Here is a 24,256-nt window from a genome sequence, read left to right as displayed (position 1 = left end):
CCAGTTCCTGGCAATATTATGAATAGACCACCAATGAACATGCTTGAGTAAGTGTCTTTGTGGTAGGTTGAAGGTGTATGCCTAAAAGTGTTATAGCTGGATCTTGAGGTAAATCGATTGCCAACTGTCTGAGGAACCACCATATTGATTTCCTTGGTGGCTGTACAAGTTTGCAACTCCCACAAGCAATAGATGAGTGCTCCTTCACTCCCCATCATCACCAGCATGAGCTGTCTTATAAAACTTATACTTTTTAACTTAGCCATTCTGACAGGTATAAGATGGAATCTCAAAGTGCTTTTGATTTTAATTTCCTTGATGGCTAAGGATGATGAACAAGTGTTTCTCAGCCATTTGAGTGTCCTCTATTGAGAATTCTGTTTAGATCTGTTCGCCACTCTTAATTGGATTATTTGGTTTTTTTTTTATCTAGGTTTTTGAGTTTATATATTTTGGATATTAGTCTTCTATTGGATGTGTAATTGGTAAAAATATTTTCCCATTCTGTAGACTGGGGCTTTTTCCAAATAACAATGTCCTTTGCCTTACAGAAGCTTTTCAGTTTCATGAGGTCCCATTTATTAATTCTTACTCTTTTTTAATATTTTTATTTTATAATTAATTTAATTTACATATCAGCCACGGATTCCCCTGTCCTCCCTCCTCCCACCCCCCAGCCTCCCCCTCAACCTACCTCCCATTCCCACCTTCTCCAAGGCAAGGTCTCCCCTGGGGAGTCAGCCCAGCCTGGTAGATTCAGTTGAGGCAGGTCCAGTCCCCTCCTCCCTACACCGAGGCTGAGCAAAGTGTCTCAGCATAGGCCTTATGTTCCAAAAAGCCAGCTCATACACCAAGGGCAGGTCCCAGTCCCACTGCCTGGGGGCCTTCTAAACAGTTCAAGCTAATCAACTGTCTCACTTATCCAGAGGACCTGGTCCAGTTCCATGGGGGCTCCTCAGCTATTGGTTCACAGTTCATGTGTTTCCACTAGTTTGGCTAGTTGTCCCTGTGCTTTTTCCGATCATGGTCTTGATATCTCTTGCTCATATAATCCCTCCTCTCTCTCACCGAGTGACTGTGCTATCGGTGTCCTGTTTAGGAAGTCTCCTGTACCATTGAGTTCAAAGATATTTCCCACTTTCTCTTTTATCAGGTTCAGTGTATCTGGTTTTATGTTGAGGTCTTTGATCCATTTGTACTTGACTTTGTGCAGCGTGTAAATATGGATCTATTTGCATTCTTATACATGCAGACATCCAGTTTGACCAGCACCACTTGTTGAAGATGTTGTCTTTTTTGGATTGTTTATCAAAATCAGGTGTCCATAATGTGTGTGGATCTATGTCCAAGACTTCAGTTTGATTCCATTTATCAACATGTCTGTTTTTGTGCCAATATGATGATGTTTTTATTACTATACCTCTGTAGTACAATTGAAATTGGGAATGGTGAGACATCAGCAGTTCTTTTGTTCAGGATTGTTTTTATTATCAAGGGTTTTTTTGTGTGTTTCCATGTGAAGCTGAAATTTTCTTTTCAAAATCTGTGATGAATTGTGTTGGAATTTGGGTGGGTATTGCATTGAATCTGTAGATTGTTTTTGGTAGCCTGTCCATTTTTACTATATCAATCCTACCAATCCATGAGGATGGAAAATCTTTTCATCTTCTGATATTGTCTTCAGTTTCTTTCTTCAAAGGCTTTAAGTTTTTATCGTACAAGTCTTTCACTCACTTGGATACCCCAAGATATTTTATATTATTTGAGGCCATTGTGAAAGGTGATGTTTCTCTGATTTCTTCCTCAGTCCATTTGTCATTTGTATCTAGGAGGGCTACTGATTTTTGTCAGTTAATTTTGTATCCAGCCACTCTGCTGAAAGTGTTTATCAGCTGTAGGAGTTTCCTGGTTGGATTCTAGAGTCAATTATGTCTACTATCATACCATCTGCAAATAAAGATACTTTAACTTCTTTCTTCCCAGTTTGTATCCCCTTGATGTTATTGCTTTAGCTAAGACTAAGTAGTATATTGAATAGATTTGGAGAGTGTGGACAACCTTGTCTTGTTCCTGATTTCAGTGGATTTGCATTGAGTTTCTCTCCATTTAATTTGATGTTGGCTCTGACTTTGCTGTAAGCTGCCTTTACTGTGTTTAAGTATGTCAGTCATTTCTCTTATCTCTTTTATCATGAAAGGCTTTTGGATTTTGTTAATGACCTTTTCTGCATCTAATGAGATGATCATGTAGATTTTGTCTTTCAGTTTATTTTTATGGTACATTACATTTTCAATTTATGTATGTTGAACGATCCCAGCATCTCTGGAATGAACCCTACTTGATGATGGATGATCTTTTTTTTATGTTCTTGCATATGGTTTGCAAATATTTTATTGAATATTTTTGCATGTATGGTCATGAGGTAAATTGTTCTGTAATTCTCTGTCTTTGGTGGGCCTTTATATGTTTTGGTACCGGAGTCCCCGTGGCCTAGTAAAATGAATTGAGCAGTATTCCCTCTGTTTCTATTTTTGTGGAATAATTTGAAAGCCTGGTATGGAGATTTTAATGACTGCTATTTCACAGGGAGCTATAGGTCTATTTAAATTATTCATTTGATCTTGATTTAACTTTAGTAAGTGGTATGTACCAAGAAAATTATCCGAGAGCGTGGCTAGCGGCTCAGAGCAAGCAGGGCACTCCTTACCAGTGGATTGTGGAGGGTGCACAGCCAGTCTGTCCAACATGGCATCTTCTGATACTCAGGTGAAAGAACTGGAGAAGCATGCTTCAGGCCAGGCTTTTGAGCTGATTCTCAGCCCTCAGTCAAAGAATCTGTCCCCGATTTCCCCCTTTCCCTCCCAAAGAAGAAGGATCTTTCCCTGGAAGAAATAAGAAGCGAGAGGAAAGACGCAAGTCTCATGAAGCAGAAGTCCTAAAGCAGCTGGCTGAGAAGCAGAAGCATGAGAAAGAAGTGCTTCAGAAAGCCATTGAGGAGAACAACAACTTCAGCAAAATGGCAGAGGAGAAACTGACCCACAAAATGGAAGCTAACAAAGAGAACCGGAAGGCGCAGATGGCTGCCATGCTGGAGTGTTTGGGAGAGAAGGACAGGAACGTTGAAGAGATGTGTAGTGGGTAGCCATTCCAGCTTTGATCTGGAAGTTCCAACCCCCATTGAGACTTTGGCAACTGCCACGCCTACAAGGCGGGGCGAAAGGAGGCGCCTGGGGACCCGAGATCTGGATCGGCGGGCGCTCTCTCGGTTGCGGGACCCTGGACTGGAGAGGTGGACTGAGCAGAGCTCCAGAGAACACCGCTGGACTGTAATACACCTTCCCCAGACTCCGCGACCTACCTATTTCTTAATTTGTAAGTTATGCCATTAAATAAATCTCCTTTTAACTACGTGGAGTGGCCTTAATAATTTCACCAATATCTGGCGCTCACGTGGGGCAAGTTCCAAAGGCCTGGGTGGCTCCCGCCCTCAGCCTTCTCCCCGGCTGGCGGGTACCTAAACCCGCCTGCAGAATTCCATAGAACCAGGGAACGCCTACACGGTTCCATTCCCAAAAAAGGGAGCAGCTAGTCCGGTCTCAGCTCCCTAGCTTAGCCCCCAGACCAGCGAAAAACCGTTGTGAATGAGGCGATCCCCCTCCTCCCCGAGTGCGGGCCCCGGCTCCCGCCATAGAAACAAATACATGGTTTTAAAAAATAAAGTCTTTAAAGAGACAGTCAAATTAATATAAAAAATAAGCCATATAGAGATGACTATTACACAGAGAGTCTGGATTGTGTTGTCTTTGGGATTCTTAACTACAGAGAGATGTTTGATTGTAAAGGAAGCTGAGTTAAACCAGTACGTATATTTTAAAGATACTTTGACTTCAAAATTTGGATGTAAGGATATGTTGCTTTGGAAAAGAGTCTCTTTTGTTTCCACAGAAAGCCAGAGGCTATGGATTTGTTCCAGAGTAAGATACATCAGGTTTCACCAGCCAAGACCCCCTAAAAGGTCTCCGATGACACCATGGCCCAGATGATCCAACATCCAGAACCGTTTCAAGACAACTGACTCAGATGATACAGCCTCACGGACTACTCCATGATCCTAAAATTTTCTTTGTTTCCCCAGAAGATACAGCGCCCCCCTCCAGCAGGAAATAGTAAGAGAAGCTACGCCCAAATTCCCAAATATACCAAGCTGACTTTGGAGATGTGTAAAGGTTAAAACCTTCCTTTTTAAGAAAAGAAAAGGGGAAGTGATGTGGGATGGTCTATATGTCAAATGTGTTGCTGATTGGTCAATGAATAAATCACTGATTGGCAGTGGCTAGGCAGGAAGTATAGGCGGGACTAAGAGAGGAGAATTGAGAGAACAAGAAGCTGGGTGAGGGAGACACTGGCAGCCGCCATCAGGACAAGGAAGATGTAAAGTACCGGTAAGCCACAAGCCACGTGGCAAGGTATAGATTAATAGAAATGGATTAATTTAAGCTGTAAGAACAGTTAGCAAGAAGCCTGCCACGGCCATACAGTTTGTAACCAATATAAGTCTCTGTGTTTACTTGATCGGGTTTGAGCGGCTTGGGACTGGTGGGTGAGAGAGATTTGTCCTGACTGTGGGCCAGGCAGGAAAACTCCAGCTACAAATGGCGTCCAACGTGGTGGCAAGAGTTTCCACCTAAAACCTGAAAAAAAAGATTCTAAAACGGAGCTAAAAACAGCTTCCTAATTGTCTCTCTCAAATGAGCGGCAGCTGCCGGTTTGAGCTACTGGCGGGTTGCTGGCGTGCGCGCTCGACCTGCCGCCATATGGCGGGAATGAGGCCTCTGCAAGTGGCACATTAAGCTACATTGTGGATTTAGCCTTTGTTAGTACAAAACAAAAAAAGAGGTTTCTGGGCTACACACTGCTTTGATAAAAGCGTAGACCCACTATTTCTGAGACTTGATGGTTCCCAGAGCTGGCGGTAACCGCCATGTTGGGAAGCTAAAGTGGGCGGAGCCAGCAGCCACAATGCCGTTTCAGGCTTAGAAGGCTGCAATTTAAAGCAACAGGTTTACAATAAGACAGATTCAGATGTAATAGTTTAAAATGTGTGTAAAATATACGTAGGCTTGAAAGAGACAAAAAAAGGTGATATATACAGTATAGAAACAAATACATGGTTTTAAAAAATAAAGTCTTTAAAGAGACAGTCAAATTAATATAAAAAATAAGCCACATAGAGATGACTATTACACAGAGAGTCTGGATTGTGTTGTCTTTGGGATTCTTAACTACAGAGAGATGTTTGATTGTAAAGGAAGCTGAGTTAAACCAGTACGTATATTTTAAAGATACTTTGACTTCAAAATTTGGATGTAAGGATATGTTGCTTTGGAAAAGAGTCTCTTTTGTTTCCACAGAAAGCCAGAGGCTATGGATTTGTTCCAGAGTAAGATACATCAGGTTTGACCAGCCAAGACCCCCTAAAAGGTCTCCGATGACACCATGGCCCAGATGATCCAACATCCAGAACCGTTTCAAGACAACTGACTCAGATGATACAGCCTCACGGACTACTCCATGATCCTAAAATTTTCTTTGTTTCCCCAGAAGATACAGCGCCCCCCTCCAGCAGAAAATAGTAAGAGAAGCTACGCCCAAATTCCCAAATATACCAAGCTGACTTTGGAGATGTGTAAAGGTTAAAACCTTCCTTTTTAAGAAAAAAAAAGGGGAAGTGATGTGGGATGGTCTATATGTCAAATGTGTTGCTGATTGGTCAATGAATAAATCACTGATTGGCAGTGGCTAGGCAGGAAGTATAGGCGGGACTAAGAGAGGAGAATTGAGAGAACAAGAAGCTGGGTGAGGGAGACACTGGCAGCCGCCATCAGGACAAGGAAGATGTAAAGTACCGGTAAGCCACAAGCCACGTGGCAAGGTATAGATTAATAGAAATGGATTAATTTAAGCTGTAAGAACAGTTAGCAAGAAGCCTGCCACGGCCATACAGTTTGTAACCAATATAAGTCTCTGTGTTTACTTGATCGGGTTTGAGCGGCTTGGGACTGGTGGGTGAGAGAGATTTGTCCTGACTGTGGGCCAGGCAGGAAAACTCCAGCTACAGAGATGTGGAAGAACAAAGAATCCAAAGACCCTATGGATGAGACCGAGGCCGACTAATTTGTTCCGAGAACTGACTTTCTCCCCACCCCTTCCTAAATATCCAAAAACTTTACTGGCCAGTGTCATTTTACTTTTTCCCTCCTGACAAATATTCTAGAAGCTGATGTAGGACCGTGTAGGTAGATCCAGACCATGAGCTGTTTTAGGGGCTCAAGGGGAGAAACTGGAAGTGTTTTACTCGTTTTTAAAGTGTTGGTCTTTCTAAAGTAGCTATTTTTCTCATTGCATCTTTTCCACTTAGCACCCTGGTGTGCTGGGTTAATGGCTAGCACTGTATTGACTCTGTGGAAGACATTTGTGAAGAGTGTAGTGGCTTCTTCCAACCTGTTAGATGCTGAATATCTGTTCACTTTGCGATCCCAATTCTGTACTTGAGTGGTTAATAAACTGCACAGTGCTGTGGTAAAAAAAAATAAATAAATAAAATAAAATTATCCATTTCTTTTAGATTTTCCAATTTGGTGGAATACAGGTTTTTAAATATGTCCTTATGATTCTGTGGTTTTCCTGGGTGTCTGTTGTTATGTCCCCTTTTCATTTCTAATTTTGTTAAGGTGGATATTCTTTCTCCACTTTTTAGTTAATGTGGATAAAGATTTGTCAATCTTTCCGATTTTCTCAAAGAATAAACTCTTTGTTTCATTGTTTGTATGGTTTTTTGGCTGTTTGTTTTTATTTTACTGATTTCAGCCCTTAGTATGATCATGTCTTGCCATCTACTCCTCTTGTGTATGATTTCTTATTTTGTTCCAGAGCTTTTAGGTGTGCTGTTAAGTCACTAGTATGAGATCTCTCCATTTTTTATGTGGGCATTTAGTGCTATGAACTTGCCTCTTAGCACTGCCTTCATTGTGTCCTTTAAGTTTGGTATGTTGTGTATTAATTTTCATTCAATTCTAGAAAGTCCTTCATTCCTTTTGTGATGTCTGTCTTAACCCAGTTATCAGTAAGTAGTAAATTGTTCAGTTTTCATGAGTTTGTAATGTTTCTGTTGTTGATAGCCAGCTTGTTGATATCATCCATGGTGGTCTGACAGGATGCAGGGAGTTATTTCTATTTTCTTGTATCTCTTGAGACTTGCTTTGTGTCTGAGTATGTGGTCAATTTGGAAATCGTTCCATGGGGTGCTAAGAAAAAGGTGTATTCTTTTGTGTTTGGATGAAATGTTCTGTACATATCTGTTAGGTCCATTTGGTTTATAATGGTTGTTATTTCCAGCATTTCTCTGTTTAGTTTTTGTCTGGATAGCCTGTCTATTAGTGAGAGTTGAGTATTGAAGTCTCCCGCTCTGACTGAGTGAGGGTCAATGTGTGCTCTAGGATGTAGTAGTGTTTCTTTTACAAACATGGGTGCCCTTGTGTTTGGGACATAGATGATAAGAATTGCAGTGCCCTTTTGGTGGATTTTTCCTTTGATGAGTATGTAGTGTCCTTCCCTAACTCTTCTGATTAGTTTTGGTTTGAAGCTTATTTTGTTAAATATTAAAATGGCTACACCAGCTTGCTTCTTAGGTCCATTTGCTTTGAATAACTTTTCCCAGCCCTTTTCTCTGAGGTAATGTGTATCCATGAAGTTTAGGTGTGTTTCTTGGATGCAGTAGAAGGATATATCCTGGTTTTGCATCCATTCTGGTAGTCTGTGTCATTGTATTGGGGAATTGAGACCACTGATGCTGAGAGATCAACGACCAATGGTTTTTGATTCCTGTTATTTTGTTGTTGTTGTTGTTTGTGTGTATGTGTCTGTGTGTGTTTCTCTTCTTTTGATTTTGCTGGTTTGGAATTATTTATTTCCTGTGTTTTCTTGGATGTAGTTAACCTTTTTAGGTTAGAGTTTTCCTTCTAGCACCTTCTGTAGGGCTTGATTTGTGGATAAGTATTGATTAAATTTGATTTTTATCATGGAATGTTTTATTTTCTACATCTATGGTGGTTGAAGATTTCCTAGGTATAGTAGTCTGGGCTGGCATCTGTGGTCACTTAGAGTCTGCAGCACACCTGTCCAGGCCTTCCTAGCTTTTAGAGTCTCCATTGAGAAGTCAGACATAATCCTTATTGGTCTGCATTTATATGTGGCTTCGTCTTTTTTTTTTTTTTTTTTTTTTTGGTTTTTCGAGACAGGGTTTCTCTGTGTAGCTTTGCGCCTTTCCTGGAACTCACTTGGTAGCCCAAGCTGGCCTCGAACTCACAGAGATCCGCCTGGCTCTGCCTCCCGAGTGCTGGGATTAAAGGCGTGCGCCACCACCGCCCGGCCAGCTTCGTCTTTTTTCCTTGCAGCTTTTAATATTATTTCTTTGTTCTGTATGTTTAGTGTTTTGATTATTATGTGCTGAGGGAACTTCCTTTTCTGATCCAGTCTATTTTGTTTTCTGGATGCTTCTTGTACTTTGATGTGCATCTCCTTCTTTAGGTTAAGGAAATTTTCTTCTGTGATTTTGTTGAAAACATTTTCTGTGACTTTGACCTGGATTTCTTCCCCTTTCTCTATTCCTATTACTCTTAGATATTATCTTTTTAGTGTGTTTCAGATTTCCTTGGTGTTTTGTGCTAGGAGATTTTTGGATTTAACATTTTCTTTGACCAATGTATTCATTTCTTCTAATGTGTCTTCAACATCTGAGATTCTCTCTTCCATCTCTTGTATTCTGTTGATGAAATGCAGTGATATGTAAGTAAAGCCTTTATGTCTGGCTTTAAGTGAAATGTATAGTAAAGCCTTTATGTCTGGCTTTAAGTGAAATGTATAGTAAAGCCTTTATGTCTGGCTTTAAGTGAAATATATAAAGCCTTTGTGTCTGGCTTTGAGAGAAATATTTCAGCAAAGCCTTTGTTATGTTTGGGTTAATCAGTAGAGGCTGCGAAATTGTTTTGAGACTATTCAGATCTTGAAGAAATGTCTCTGGAAAATCTGCACTTGGTGCTACTGCTACATGAGAGCTTGCAGATGCACTGACCTTAGTCCTAAGATACTCCTGGCAAACCTGGGGTTCTTACATTTGATTGTGGCTTGCCATGATCAAAAGGGACTGAGATTTGTTTGGGTTGTCCGCTCTCATGGGCAGCAGGAGCAAGATGGCTTTGGTGGTTGGAACCTTTCCCAGCCCCAGTTAACCTTGTACATGTTTTCGTAAAGGAACTGGAGTGAACTAGCTGGGTGTCAGTCTTTTCCAAGAAGGCTGTGTCCCTCTGCTCCTTCGGCAGATGAAGACTTGGCATCTTGGTGAGCTCCTAAAGTTTTCATTTCCAGTTTTATCTCAGTTTGGATTTTCTTTATTGATTCTATTTCCACTTTCAAGTCTTACACAGTTTTCTTCCTTTCCTCCCACTGTGTTTCCCTGGGTTTCTTTAAGCAATTTATTATTGTTCTCTTTAAGGACCTCTATCATATTCATAAAGGCTGTTTTAAGGTCTTCCTTTTGTGCTTCAGCTATGTGGAATATTTAGGGCCTGCTGCAGTAGGGTTGCTGGGCTCTGTTGGAGACATGTTGTCCTAGATGTTATTGATTGTATTTTTATGCTGGCGTCTAGGCATCTGGGATTTTCAGATTGTAATTCTAGGTGCTGAATTGTCTTTGTTGAATTTTCTTGTTTTTCTTGGGTGGGTGTTTCATTCCTTGGTTTCTGTGTCCTCTCTGGTTCTTGGAGAAGTGTGGTGGCTGTGTATTGCCTGTAAGAAAATATTCTGGGGTCCTGATAGATATCGACACTGGGGGTTCCAGGTAAAGTGAGTTTCTGGTTATTGTACCCAGAGACTTAGCGATGGGGATGGACTTGGGTTGGTGGAGGAACTTCACAAGAAGCAAGGTGTTCCACTAGGATCATCTTAGTTCGTCCCCTGGGAACGAGAGCAGAGTGTGAGGAGAGGCTACAGCAGCAGTCTGCTAGGGAGCTGGGGATGAGACTGGGGAATTGGCCTTGGAGGTGTGGAGGGAGAAGTGAAGATCTGCAGTTAGTGGACTTGCTTCCCTGGTTGGAGTGGTCTGTATGTTCCCAGGGAGTGCCTGGTGGAGTTTGGGGCTGAGACAAAGCAATGTTTGGTGGAAGGAAGTTTGAAGAAGATCTGTGTGATCCAATGGAGATGGGGACAGGGGGAAAGGAACCTGCAGCAGTGTTCTTCTACAGAGCTGGGGATGAGACTGGGGGATTAGACTTGAGGGAGCAGCGGGAGAGGTGAAGATCTGCAGTCAGCCTACCTGTTTTCCTTCCCAGTGTGGCCTGTGACTTCCCAGGGAGTGCCTGCTGGAGGTGGGGGTGTTGACAAAGCAAAAGAATGGAAGATCTAAGGGGTCCACTGGAGATGGGGACAGAGTGAGAAGGAATGTTGCAGCAGGTGGTCTGCTCCAGAGCTGGGGATGAGACTAGGGCATTGGATTTGGAGGAGCTGAGGGAGAGGTGGAGATCTGACCTTAGCCTACCTGTTTTCCTGGCCAGTGTTGTCTGTGGCTTTACAGGGAGTACCTGCTGGATTTGGAGGCTGGGGCAAAGCAGTGAGTTGGGGGAGGGGGGCTTGAAGATCTGTGGAATCCACTAGAGGTGAGATAGGGGCAGGCTGCCACAGGTTTGTTGGTTTGTTTGTTCGTTTTCTACAGAGGTGAGGATGAGAATGGGGGGTTGAACTTGCAGAAATGGAGGGAGAGGTGAAGATCTGCAGTTAGCCTACCTGCTTCCCTAGCAAGAGCATGTTTTCTTTCTCCATTCTGTATTGAACAAGCAGGAGAAAACATATGGATACAGGAAAATGTTGGAAAGCATTTACTGTACTTCAGGAAACACAGCAGAGGACAGATGATATTTCAAAGGGTGTTTAAAGCATGAATGTACCAGATAGTGAAGGGGGAAGTGGGCAGTCCAGGTAGAGTATGTTACATCAGTGCAATCAAAGAGGTATGATCCAGGAGCCGTGAGTTCCCTAGATGTTGAAAAGGAAAGAAGGGTTTGTGATTACCTGCTAATTCACTTTCTGGTGGGTGATCTGGGTCCTTAGTTCTTCTGCATGTCACTGTCAGATGAACATTTGCTATGAACTTGGTATCTGCAATCCAACTTGCCCACGTGAGGCATACAAGGCTGAATCATTGCAAAACTTACATTGTCCTTGCTATAATTTAGGCTTCATCATCTATACCCTCCCTACTAGCTGTGGGTACCTTTCTATCTCAGAAATCTGAACAAGTCTACTGTAGATGCCTTCTTTGGGGTCAGAAAACAACCTTTGTGAACTTTTTGGAGTTTCTTATATCTTACCTGTTGTCCTGAATCCACCTATACTTCTTTTTCTACTAATTTTTATACTTCCATTTCTATTGTTTTTTATAGTTTCTTCCTACTTAGAACTGCCTTTTTCAATCTTTTTTAAAAGTCATTGTCATTTTGGTCAATTAAATGCCACTTTAATACTCAATTCAGATACCATTTTGTTTTGGGATGGGGTTTTTTTGTCCTTATTTATATTAGTTCTTTCAGGATTTCACAAATATATTTTGATAATATTCACTGCCCTCTCCCAACATCTCCCAGATCACCCCCTCTTACCCACCCAACTTTGTGTGTTCTCTTTAAAAATATCAAGTCTAATGTTTGCTACTCATGTATTCTCAGATATGTGGCCTTACAGTGAAACCTGCTTAACCTACCCAAGGCCACACCCTTACCATGCTTTGTTCAAGCCCATGGGAGGCCTGCCTGTTTCTGAATGGAGACAGGAGGAGTGGATGGGGAGGGGGTAGATGGGAGGTAGTGGGGAAGAGGAGGTAGGGGAAGGAAACACAGGGGGAGGAGAGAGGAGAAACTGGTCTGTATGTAAAATAAATGAAAAAATGTTAATTAAATAAAATAAAGAAAACTGACACTCCCTCTGATTATCCATTGCCAGTAGCTCCTCAGCTAGGGGTGGGTCTTCGTGCCCAACCTCCCCTCTCCATGCTGGGATTTTATGTCTTGAGCTTGTGCAGGCTTTGTGCATACTCTCACAGCTGCTGTGAGTTCATATGTGAACTCAGTTACATATGTGAGTTCAATGACCCTGCTGTGTCTCAAAAACACTCCTCCCTTGCATTCATGCATCACCTCTGGGCCCTACAGTCTTTGTCCCACCAAAGCCATACCTGCTGTCTTAAAAGACTTTGAGCTCTTCAAGAACTGGACTCTTGTGTTATTTGTCCTTTTTTGTATCCTTAGCCATCTAAAACATACTAAGCTTTCAACACATGTATGTTAAAATAATGCATATAAAAAAGAAAATAAAATATTTATGACAATGGTTATCTATCTGATACTTAGCAGGGTTCACAGGATTTTCTAAATGGGATACTGCTTTAAGCATCCCAGACTTAGAATTCTGTCTTCAGTCCCTAATACATGTTCCTACCCCTTTTCTCTAAGTTCTTAAAAGTCTCTAGTCTATCTCTGTGTTTGTTTTTCTATATCTATATATTCCATATGGATAGTACTGACGTTTTTACAATTTTTTTTTATTTTTTGAAATTATAATTACATCATTTCTCCCTTCCCTTCCTCCAGTCCCTCCCATGAACCCCTTGATCTTTCTTTACATCTTGGCCTCTTTTTAGTTGTTCATACACACACACACACACGCACACGCACACACACACACACACATTTATATATTTCCAAATATATAAATACAACCTAGTCAGCCTGTATAATTTTACTTGGATGTATGTTTTCAGGGATGACCATTTGTTGTTGGATAATCAATTGGTGTACTCTTCCCTGGAGAAGACTCTTTCTCCTGTTCTCAGCATTCCTTAGTTGCCTGTAGTTCTTTGTGTAGGGCTGGGTGGGGACTCATGGTCTTTTTCCCATTCCATTTTGGCATGTCTATTGTCCTGATTCAGCTCATGTTTAGGCAGCCATGTCTCCTATCTCAGTAAATGGTCTTGTCATCCAAGCCTGGGTAAGAAGCTTCCTGATTCTATTTTGCCAACATTCACATCTATTCTTGTCCACAATGCCACAGAAATGTCTATGATGTTCTCTGTGCCCTTAAAATTAAGGGCTTAGTCGAGAAGAAAAGCAGACACATGGAAATTATATATGTATGTATGATAATTGCTAAGAAGTAAAGCATAGAATACAGTCAGCACAAGGAAAAAGGAGCGTCTAGCAAAGGCTACATCCAGCAAAATTGGCAATGATTTATGGTGTGCTAGATTCTGCACTAGCTCTACTCAACAAATGGTAGAAACTTACCACTCACTACGAGGAAATGCACACCCTTTTCTAAAGCCTGATCTAGTCATAGCTTATTTATTGTGCTTACATTATACCCAGTATTATTATTTTCAAAGTACATTCTAATGATAACAAAAAGTAGAAATTACAGGTGAAGAAACCAGTGAAGAGTCCCACCCCCCAATCCCCCGCGCCCAAAAAATACATGAGGCTTGAATTAGTAGGAACCAATACTCGTACTATCTCTTCAGTGACTTACTTCATGGATGTTCTGGTCATTCATAAGCTTGCCCTTCTGATTAAGGCTCACCACAGTTCACAGTTTTTTCTGTTACAGATTGCTGATACTTAATCAAGGCCTGAGACCTTTCAGTGCACAGATCCTGCTCAGGAAGGCTTCTTCATACCTACGAAGTTTCTGAGGTTTAGGTAAGAGCCCCACCTTCCAGATACTGTGTTCCTAAGATAGGACTCTACTGTTGGTTCCTTTATGTTTGGCAAAATTAAATGTTCTTGCTTACTTAAAGAATTTTTTACGGTTATGAATTTTTGGTAGAGAATGAGAACTGAGTCCCAGCAGTTTTTACCATTTGCTGGGTAAAGCTAGTGCAGAATTCACTACTCCATAAGTCATTCCTAATTGTGCTGAACTCAGCCTTTGTTAGATGTTCTTTTTTCTTGTGCAGGACTTAGGTGCACGAGTTGTGCTGGAGATGTATATCATATTGGTTTCATGAAGGAAAAACCTGGCTTGAGGCTAGAGTTCAGTTGGTAGAGGTCTCATCTAGCATGGAAAGCCCTGGGCTAAGTCCTTGGTATTGAGTAAATGAGGTAGGGTGGTACATGTCTGTGATCCCAGCACTTGGGAGGCAGAGGCCGAAAGATCAGAAGTTCAAGGTCATTCTCAGTTATATACCAAGTCCGGAGCCAGCCTGGACTACGGGAGATTCTGTCTCAAATGATCATAAAATATATTAGAACAAACTGCAGGATTATAATAGAGAATAAAGGCATACAAATTCAGAAGAGATGCCACATCCATCCTTATTTTATAATTATATTATAATTTAGATCTTCAGCTATATGTGTGGATATTGAACTTCTTAATTTTATTTTGAGCCAAGAGTATCTCTAGAAAGTTGTGCCAGGAAAGGAGGCAACTGACAATCATCTTAAAATATCAGACTCTGATATCAATCCAGTGCCTCTGGGCTCCAGGCTGCCTCTCGGACCCTCTTTGGCAGCAATACCTGTCCTTCCCAAGGACAGACAGACGGCAAGGACACCCAGAAGAAGGAAGCAGCTGGCAACTGATCAACAGCACGTGAGAGAGACTTATTTTTTTTAGCTTTTAGAAGCCAAACAGTCTCAGGCAACACACACACACACACTGGCAAGGAAAGCTGTGGGGTGGGGGTGGCGGGAGCAGGGGAGGGAAACCCAGGGAACCCTGCATGCCCTGCATGAGCTAGCTCTGTATTGACATATGAGTCCCTAACTGTAATCATCAGCACCATAATATGCTAGGCCTATTCTGGGATACACACCCCAGCTGCTGGAAAGGCTAACACACCTGCTACTCACTGGGCATGCTGTTCCTTTTCGATCTTTATGGATGAGGAGTTCTTGAATTCATCCACCCGTGCCCTATCGTCCAAGACACTGGAGCCCCCAGTAGGGCTGACTCTGGCATCATTGATTACTGTTTGCTGCCGCTGTATTTTTTTTCCCCTCCAAGAAAGCTCATGTCAATTAAGGGCTTTTGTAGAAAGCAGTGGGGTTAGGAACAAGACATGTCAGCTTGATGTATAAAATAGTTTTAAGAAATATAAACTAAAATAATATGTAGCTTGTGCTTTTCTTTTAGTATTTCTGGTTAGGACACAAACTGGATTGTGATTTAGGAGGTTTACAGGATTTTATTATTGTTGTTTGATTTTTTGTTTATTTGAGTTTCTTGATGATTTTGGTTGCTGTTGTTCTGAGACAGAGTCTCCTGAGGCCCAAGCTGACTTATGTCACTATGACCAACTCACTATGTAGTCAAGGATAGTCTTGAACTCGTGATCCTCCTGTCTCTGCTTCTGCTGAGATTACAGGTGTGCACCACCACACCTTGCAGTGCATTTTTTCAAATTTCCATTAACTTAATGGAGTCCAAACACAACTACCTCACATAATCCTACACTGACAGGTTGGATTTTACTGCAGAGCGAAATGTGATCCTCCAGGTACTAGTTCCTTTTTTGCTGCTATGATAAAATACTGTGACCAAAAGCAATTCAAGGGACAAATAGTTTATTTGGCCTTACAGTTCCAAAGGGCTAGAGCTCTTTCTTGATGGTGGGGAAAGTGTGGCATGTCACGAGGCATTCCAGCAGGAAGCTGGATGACCACATTTGAAAAATCACAAGTAAAATCCAAATTAATCTTCTGTTTTTCTAAAACGGCCTTTTGACATTCTCATGTCTGGAAGTCATCGTCAACATGTGAAAATTCATGTGCCTCCACCATCCATAATAATATTCAGTTTGTCACCAAGTCATGTCTCCTGTAGCCCAACCTTCCCCTCCATCAAATCTGCTATTTCCTCCCTCGGGGCTTCTTTGTCTTTGACCTGAAGTGTTTCTTGGTGGAGAATGACCTGAGCCTCCTGCTTCCACTTCCTAGGTGCTGAGATCACAGCATGCCTAACATGTCCGATTTCAGATGATGCTGGGAATTAAACCCAGGGCTTCATGTATGCTAGGAAAACACTCTATTGACTGAGCTATATATCCTCAGTCCAAAGTTGGGAGTGCATTTCGTTAGAACTCAGACCTGACCCCACCCAACCCCTGTAGTCTCTCTCCCTTCCCAGCTGCTTTGAAAACCTGACCTTCCACATCTAGTTCCTGAAGCCTTTCCCCCTTCTCAGCTGTCACAAAGACCCAAGTCCCCAACAAGACCCAAGTCCCCAACCCCACCTACTGCCAGAATGAGAAGCAGCCTGATTTTGGTAACACAGAGCAAGTCACATATTAGGGAAGCCTGCTTTCTCCTGATGTGGGACCCGAAGATGACAGGTGTGTGTGTGTGTGTGTGTGTGTGTGTGTGTGTGTGTGTGTGTGTGTGTGTGTGTGTGTGTGTTTTAACAGTATGCCAAAGATGAGAGAAATCAGTTCTACAAATGCCTTTCAGGAGAATGATTGTTAGTGAAGAAAGGATATCTTGCCAGCCATGGTGGCGTACCCTTTAATCTCAGCACTCAGGAGACAGAGGCAGGTGGATCTCTATGAGTAGGAGGCCAGCCTGGTCTAACCTAGCAAGTCCCAGGCCAGCCAGGGTGACATAGTGAGACCCTGTCTAAAAACAAAGACTGAGAAAGAGAGATGTCCTATATAACCTGTACTTATACCGACCGGGCAGGGATAGTGAGGCAATATGTGTTTATTTCTAATTAGTCTGGCTGGGGATGTTCAATTAAAATGTGGCCTTTCTTGTTCTAATAAAAATTACCTTTGTTTTTTATATAAATTATTCCATAAAACATAAAGGCGTTCTTAACATTGTTACCATTTCTTGTTAACTACAAAAGCCTCTTTCATTTAATAATCTAAAAATGTTTGAATAAATTATTATCAGTATATTATTATCAGTATATTTAGTGAACATAAGACATGATTTATATCAATCATAAAATCTGTATGGGAATAGACCTGTGCAATCCCACACCTAGTATGTTATATGTACTCATTAAATCATATCCATAAGGACAAGAGAGGGTATAACAAGTTTGCATGAAAATCTGGAAGAAGCAGAATGACTGTTGGGCATCTAGCCTGGGAACAGTGTACCCTGGGTAGGATATGACATTCTGGGTTGTCTGGTGCCATTCCTCACTTTGTCTGCGTTAATTGTGATAGCTGAGAGTGGTACAAAACAAGTTCTGCTCATAGATACATGACTACAACTACAGCAGGCACTTAGAAGAAGCTGCTTTTGCTCAAAAAGCAATGGCGCACCTCACCTGGGCCCACAAGGTAATAAAAGCCAGATGGGAAGCCAGCCCCTCTGCTTTCATTTGGGGTCCATCTCCTTTACTTTGTGTTAGATTCCTGCTGCATGCTGCAGACATAATAAGCACTCAAAGATGGTCTTCTGTCTAACGCATCTCATCAAAAATAAGTCCTGGTCATAAACCTGTAGCACCTTAGATGCCAAGAACAAGGAGGACCTGGCAGGAAGGACCACACTCCCACACGAGGGCAAATTATCCCTGGAGCAGGACTTGATTATCTCAGAAGAATCGGATCAATCCCCTCCAGCTATGGCTAGGATAATGTCTTACTTAGATCACCCGGCTGAACCAGAGCTAATATAATGATTAACCAGGCCACACTTTGACCAAGGCTGCTTAATTACACAGACCTCTTGTTCCTTGCCTCAGACCTTCCTCTATGTAAACCTAAAGCTCTTGTCAGTACCCTGAAGCAGACTTGAGAGTCATTGAACCCCTTTATTTGTTTGTCCCCACTGCAGCCACATTGAATAAATCTCCACTCTGCTTTTCACCATATCTCATCCCTTTAGTTGGCATATTGAAATGATTGCCTGAGCCCCCCTTGTCAGAAATGCAGGAAACTGGGGCTTTTACATTAAAACATTGGTTACGAAATCTGCCTGGTAGCATTTCAATTGATCCTTCAACCATACCTCTGGGAGACAGGGCCATCACCAGTTTATGACCACTTGTAAATTCACCTCAATAATCTTTATTCTACCGAAGTCAGTGCTTCATTAACCCTACTTGAACTGGCTGTACTATGGTTTGATTAATGAGTTTCATCAAATATTTTATGAACTCATTTTACATTTGCATGAGATGCATGGGTTTACCCTTTGTTTTAAAGCTATCTTTTGGGGCTGGGAATACAGTTCAGGCAGCAGAGTGCTTACCTAGGATGCAGAAAGCTGTAGGTTCAATCCCAAACACCACGCAATGAATGTGATGTAGAACCCTTGTAATCCCAGCATGTTAGAGGTGGAGGCAGGAGGATCAGGGGTTCAAGGTCATCCTCAGCTCCATAGTGAGTTCAGAACCAGCCTAGGGCAGGGGAACAGAGAAGAGAAGAAAAGATACTTTAAATTTTACTCAGGAAGCTGTGAATATTCAAGAGATCCACAGACTGATGATACCAAAAGTGGAATTCACCTAGATCTTTCTGGTGACTCACCAAATCGCTAAATCCCACAGCCCTTCTAGAAAGGAAGAGTGAGCTATGCAGTTAAAGCAAGTATTCAAATGTTCTTGAAGATGTCAGTGTAAACAAACTGCTGCTGTGTTCATAGAGCAGCTCTTGGGAGTGGGATAAGGCTTCACATGTGGGCTGACTGTCTCAGAGCACCACACAGTCAGGATACACACACACACACACACACACACACACACACACACACACAGGGAGAGAGAGAGGGAGGGAGGGAGGGAGGGAGAGAGAGAGAGAGAGAGAGAGAGAGAGAGAGAATCCACACTGCAAACCTGTGGATGAGATCCTGCAGCATATGTTAGCGAGCCTCCTGCTTTCTGTGAAATTCTATCTCAGTTCTAACTTTAAGGTGGAAAAAAATCTTAATGCTCTGAAAATGTTTTAAGTTTATTTAGTGAAAGGCCAAGGATGAAAAGGAGAAAGAATAAAGATGCTATTTAAAACCAGTGCAGAGGCATGTTGCAAAGAATTCTCTAAGCCAAGAGGCATGTGAAGGCCACAGGAATTGCCAACAAACACTAAAATATTAGGCAGTTCTAAAGGCTCGTTTTAGTTATTCATTTATTCAAGTTTTCTCAAAGCCATCCATAAATTCCAAGTCCTTCTGCTCTACCTCTCCAGTACAGGGATTATAGGCGTATGCTACCATGCCTGGTATGCTGTGCCAGTAAAGGACCTCAGGACCCCATACATGATAGGCAAGCACTCTTCCAACTGAGGTCCAGTTCCAGCCCTAGAGGCTAATTTTTAAAGAGCATGTATTTATCATGGGATCATAGTACCCAAAATCCCACCAAGGGGTAACCTAGTTGTATGCTGACTGTGGTGTGAGCACCTTCATTATTGTATTGGTGTCTCTTATGACTGGTTTTATGTATGTGACTAATTCATGGTCTATAAAGAAGTGGTCTCTTTGCCAATCTTCAGGTACATTGTTAACCGAGTGGATCATAATGCTCCCTTTTGGAAAGCAAGAACACGGTGGACAGAGTCATGGTAACCTACAGTCAGGGCCAGGCATGCAATAGAGAAACAGAAGATACAAGTACCAAGTCAGAGCCCTGTGGGGATGTGAGACTTAGAGACAGCTCCATTGTGGTGGACACATCAGAGATCAAGCACACAGTGGTAAGAAATTTAGAGCTGTTTTCCAGGGACCGTTCTGCCTGCTTGCCTGCCTGCCTACCTGCCTGTCCACCTGCTTGCTTGACTGCTTGCCTGCTTGCCTGCCTGCCTGCTTGCTTGCCTGTCCACCTGCTTGCTTGCCTGCTTGCCAACCTATGTCAGAACTGACTCCATAACTTAGCAGAGATGAGCATGAAAGGCAAAATCATGGAGTCCATACTTCAGAGATGCTGGAATCAGAATTCTGTCTGTGTAAAACGGGACTCCATTGTTCACTGTGCATTTTAGACATTTCCTAAAATGATTGGATTTAACCTTAAATAAAATCAACCTAATAAGTTACATTGGGGCTGCAGAGATGGCTCAGATGGTAGGAGTGCTTACTATGCAAGTATGAGGACCTGAGTTCAAAGCCTTATCACCTATATAAAATCTGGGCACGGCCACACATGTCTGTAATCCCAGCTTGGGTAGGTAAAGACAGCTAGATCCTGGTAACATGCCGGCTAGCTAGCCTTGCCAAATTGATGAACTTCAGGTTCAGTGAGAGATCCTGTCTCAAAGCAACAAGGCAGACAGCAATAGAGAATGATACCCAATGTCTTCCTCATGCACACACAGGTACACAAATCTGCACACCATTCCTAAAGAAGAATTTGCAGTTTGTATAACCAACTTGTGGTCCTATATTGTAGGACACAATGATAAAGAATAATAGTGCAAAACTATGTAACACTGCAGCAAGATCCCAGGATAATATTAGAAAGCATTTATTTATTTTTATGTGTGTACTGGCTGGTTTTCTGCATTTCTGTCAGTTGTGCTTGTCAGTAATGATCTCCAGATATGTTACATATATGCATCCAATAACAATTGATGGAAAAAGAGGTCATAAATTTGAAAGAGAAAGGAGAGGTATGGGGGGGTGGAGGGAGGAAAGAGAAGAGAGAAATGATGTACTTATCAAAGCCTTTCAGGAGGTATCCTGGCTTTGGTCCACTGGTGACATCTCTCTTCCATTCTCATTGGTGTTGGAGTGCTTATTCCACAAAGAATCATGCAACATATATACACGTGTACAGGTGCACATGCATGTGCATACCTCTGTTTGCTCATAAATGTGGAGGCCTGAAGTTCACATTAGCTGTCTTCCTCCACTGCTCTTACTCTATTTACTGAGGCAGAACCTGAGGATTGAAGCTACAGTTCACCAAGTTAGCTAGTCTGGCTTGCCCTGGGAATCCCATCTCTGCCTCTCAAATGCTGATAATACAGGCAGCCAACAGGACTGCTCAGCTGTTACTTGAGACCTTGGGATCCATACTCCCATCTCAAGCTTATGGGCAAAGCACTTTATCCAGTGAACCATCTCCCCAGCCCTGAAAGCTTAACTTGTCTCCTCTTTCTTTTCTTCTTTTTTTTTTTGTTTTTTGAGACAAGTTCTCCTTATATAATCTTTTTTGTTTGTTCATTTTTTTTTGTTTTTTCATTCTAATCCAAGTTTCCCTTCCCTCCCGTCTTCTCAGTTCTTCCCCACCCCTCCCCTCTCCCCACTCGCACCCCATCCCATCCACTCCTCCTGCACTATTTCTCTTCAAGTGCAGACTGGCCTCTCCTGGATATCAGCCAGCCAGTGTGTATCAAGTTGAAGTGAGACTAGGCAGCTTCTCTTCTCTTAAGGCTGGATGAGGCAATCCAGGAGGAGGAATGGGTCCCCAAAGCAGGCAACACAGTCACAGACAGCCCCCTGCTCTCACTGTTAGGAGTGTCACATGAAGAACAAGTTACACAACTGTAACATATATGCAAAGGGCCTAGGTCAGTCCCATGCAGGCTCCCTGGTTGTCAGTTCGGTCTCTGTGAGCCCCTGTGAGCCCAGGTCAGTTGATTCTCTGCGTTTTCTTGTGATGCCCTTGATACCACTGGGTCATACAATCCTTCCTCCCCCTTTTCCACAGGACTCGCTGAGCTCTGCCTGATGTTTGGCTGTGGGTTTCTGCTTCTGTTTCCATCAATTGCTGGGTGAAGGCTCTCTGATGACAGTTGGGTTAGGCACCAATCTATGAGTACAGCAGAATAACAAATCATTTCTTTTTTTTTTTTTTAGCATTCATGTTTTATTCTATCCTAGGTCTCCGGGGATCCCACCTCTGGGTCCTGGTCATCAGGGGTGGGATCCCTCTCAGGGTCTCAAGCTGTGCCAGTCATTAGTTGGTTACTCCCACAATTTCTGCACCATCTTTAGTCCAGCATATCTTGTAGGCAGGACAAATTTTAGGTCAAAAGGTTTTGTGGTTGAGTTAGTGTCCCAAACCCTCCACTGGAAGTCTTGACTGGTTACAGGAGATGGTCGGTTCAGGCTTCATATTCCCTTTGCCTAGGAGTCTTATCTAGGGTCACCCTTATAGATTCCTGGGAGTTTCCATTGTTCTAGGTTTCTAGCTCATCCCAGAGATGCCCCCAGATTTCAGTTGTCTCTTCCAGTACTCTCTCCCTCCATTCTCCCCCCATCTGATCCCCCCTGTTCCCATCCCCATCCCACCTTACAGGCCCCTCACCCCTTCCACTGGCAATGTTCATTCTATTTCCCCTTCACAGTGAGCTTTATGCAACCCCCCTTGAGCCTTCTCTATGTGTGTGGGTTGTAGCATGGTTATCCTTTATTTTACTTTACTTTACTCATATTCACTTATGAGTGAGTACATACGATGTTTGTCTTTCTGGGTCTGGATTACCTCACTCAGGATTATCTTTCCTAGTTCCACCCATTTGCCTGCAGATTTCCTGATATCATTTTTTAAATTTATTTATTACGTATATAGTGTTCTGTCTGCTTATATGTCTGCACACCAGAAGAGGGCACCAGATTTCATTAGAGATAGTTATGAAGCCACCATGTGGTTGCTGGGAATTGAACTGAGGACCTCTGGAAGAGCTGCCAGTGCTCTTAACCTCAGAGCCATCTCTCCAGCCCCTGATATCATTGTTTTTAACAGCTGAGTAATACCCCACTATGTAAACATACAACATGTTATTTATCTATTCTTCAGTTGAGGGACATCTAGGTTGTTTCCAGATTCTGGCTATTACAAATAATGCTGCTGTGAACATAGTTAAGCAAGTATCTTTGTGGTATGATTGAGCATCCTTTGGGTGTATGCCCAGGAGTGGTATAGCTGGGTCTTGAGGTAGATCTATTTCCAATTTTCTGAGAAACTGCCATATTGATTTCCAAATTGGCTGTACAAGTTTACACTCCCACAAGCAGTGGATAAGTGTGTACCTTGCTCCACATCTTCTCCATCATGAGCTGTTATTGTAACTTCTTTTATTGCTTTATTTAAAAAAAAAACCTAGGGAGTTAAATATTAGGCAAATAAACCTGAGAGATCCATGGAAGATGGAGAAATGATCACCTGCTCTCTTCTCCACCTTCCCTGCTCAAAAAGGCCCTCACATCTCCACTAGTTCCTCCTTCTTTGTGTCCTTCTAGCTTCTTTCTGTCAGCCAGAAAAATCTATGGTCAATTCCAGCCAGCTTAGTGTGGACTCCACCCTTTGAACCGAGGTCTGACTCCATTGGTGGTCTCAGAACAGCAACACAAACAAATCTCCTGCAACATTTACCTCTTTTTGTCTAAATAAAAAGGCAAGGCTTTAACTCTAACATAGTAAAACTATATACAATAAGAACAATTACCAAGTAAGAATTATATTCACAATGTCCAGTCCATTTGTATTTGGCAAATTCAAAGAAAATACTCTATTATCTATCCTATATTGTACTATCTTGATGAGTCCAAAGTTTTGTACCTGATTTACTTTCTATCATGACTATGGAAAACTATAACTATAACTGTCTAATCTTCAACCCCATCAGAGACCAGAGAAGGATATGATATTACCTGAGTAAACAGGAAGTACATAGCAAGCAACTTCCAAAACTATGAAACGACAGACATATCTGGCTGCTTGGATAGTCACCCCAGGTTCCTCTGCAACGTTGGGGCATTCATATTCAGCCTATGGGCCTAGAATATTTGACAGACTTTTCTGTGAGGCAGGAATTTTGAAGGACTATCCTACCTTGTCTTGGCAAAGTTCGGTAGTTGCCTTCTTTTATGTCCTGCTTGTCCAATTTGGACAGCACATTGTCAACAGTCAAAGTCAAGGGCAGTTTCCGTGCCCAGTGGCTAACTTTGCCACAAATGAAAGCAAACTGCATATGGAGGTTCTTGGATGCCCATCATCCTCTTTTGAAGTGAATCGGTGCTGCCAGTATCAGACATGTCTCAGTATCGTGAAAAGTCTTATGTTATTTAAACATTTTAAATGCCATATTCTGTAGGTTTCTGAAGTATTTGAATGCCATCTATCTATTTAAAATATGTCTCTGTTTGACCTTGAAAACATACCTAACATGACTGTAAGTTTGATTGTTACAGATGACTAATTGTATTTCTTAATAATCCTAAGTAGCTTTCAAGGAATAGAACTTTATATTTCTAAATGG

The 24,256-nt window shown here is 42.1% G+C and overlaps 1 long non-coding RNA gene and 1 pseudogene across 3 annotated transcripts in view; both read left to right on the top strand.

Moving 5' to 3' along the window:
* Positions 1-24,256, top strand: part of LOC128121403 (uncharacterized) — a 94,787-nt gene that overhangs the window by 18,819 nt on the left and 51,712 nt on the right. For all 3 annotated transcript variants that reach the window (XR_008222205.1, XR_008222200.1, XR_008222193.1), the window contains 3 exons: positions 13,708-13,799; positions 14,555-14,694; positions 19,547-19,747. This is a non-coding gene — a long non-coding RNA (uncharacterized LOC128121403). The remainder of the gene's footprint in view (positions 1-13,707; positions 13,800-14,554; positions 14,695-19,546; positions 19,748-24,256) is intronic.
* On the top strand, positions 695-6,601 carry LOC128121344 (stathmin-like; annotated as a pseudogene).

Source organism: Peromyscus californicus, unplaced genomic scaffold (genome assembly GCF_007827085.1).
Source record: "Peromyscus californicus insignis strain IS unplaced genomic scaffold, ASM782708v3 Scaffold_10__1_contigs__length_136768540, whole genome shotgun sequence".
NCBI classification, from domain to species: domain Eukaryota; kingdom Metazoa; phylum Chordata; class Mammalia; order Rodentia; family Cricetidae; genus Peromyscus; species Peromyscus californicus.
Note: the sequence above shows the minus strand (reverse complement) of the source record. Positions and strands in the feature narration are given on the sequence as shown.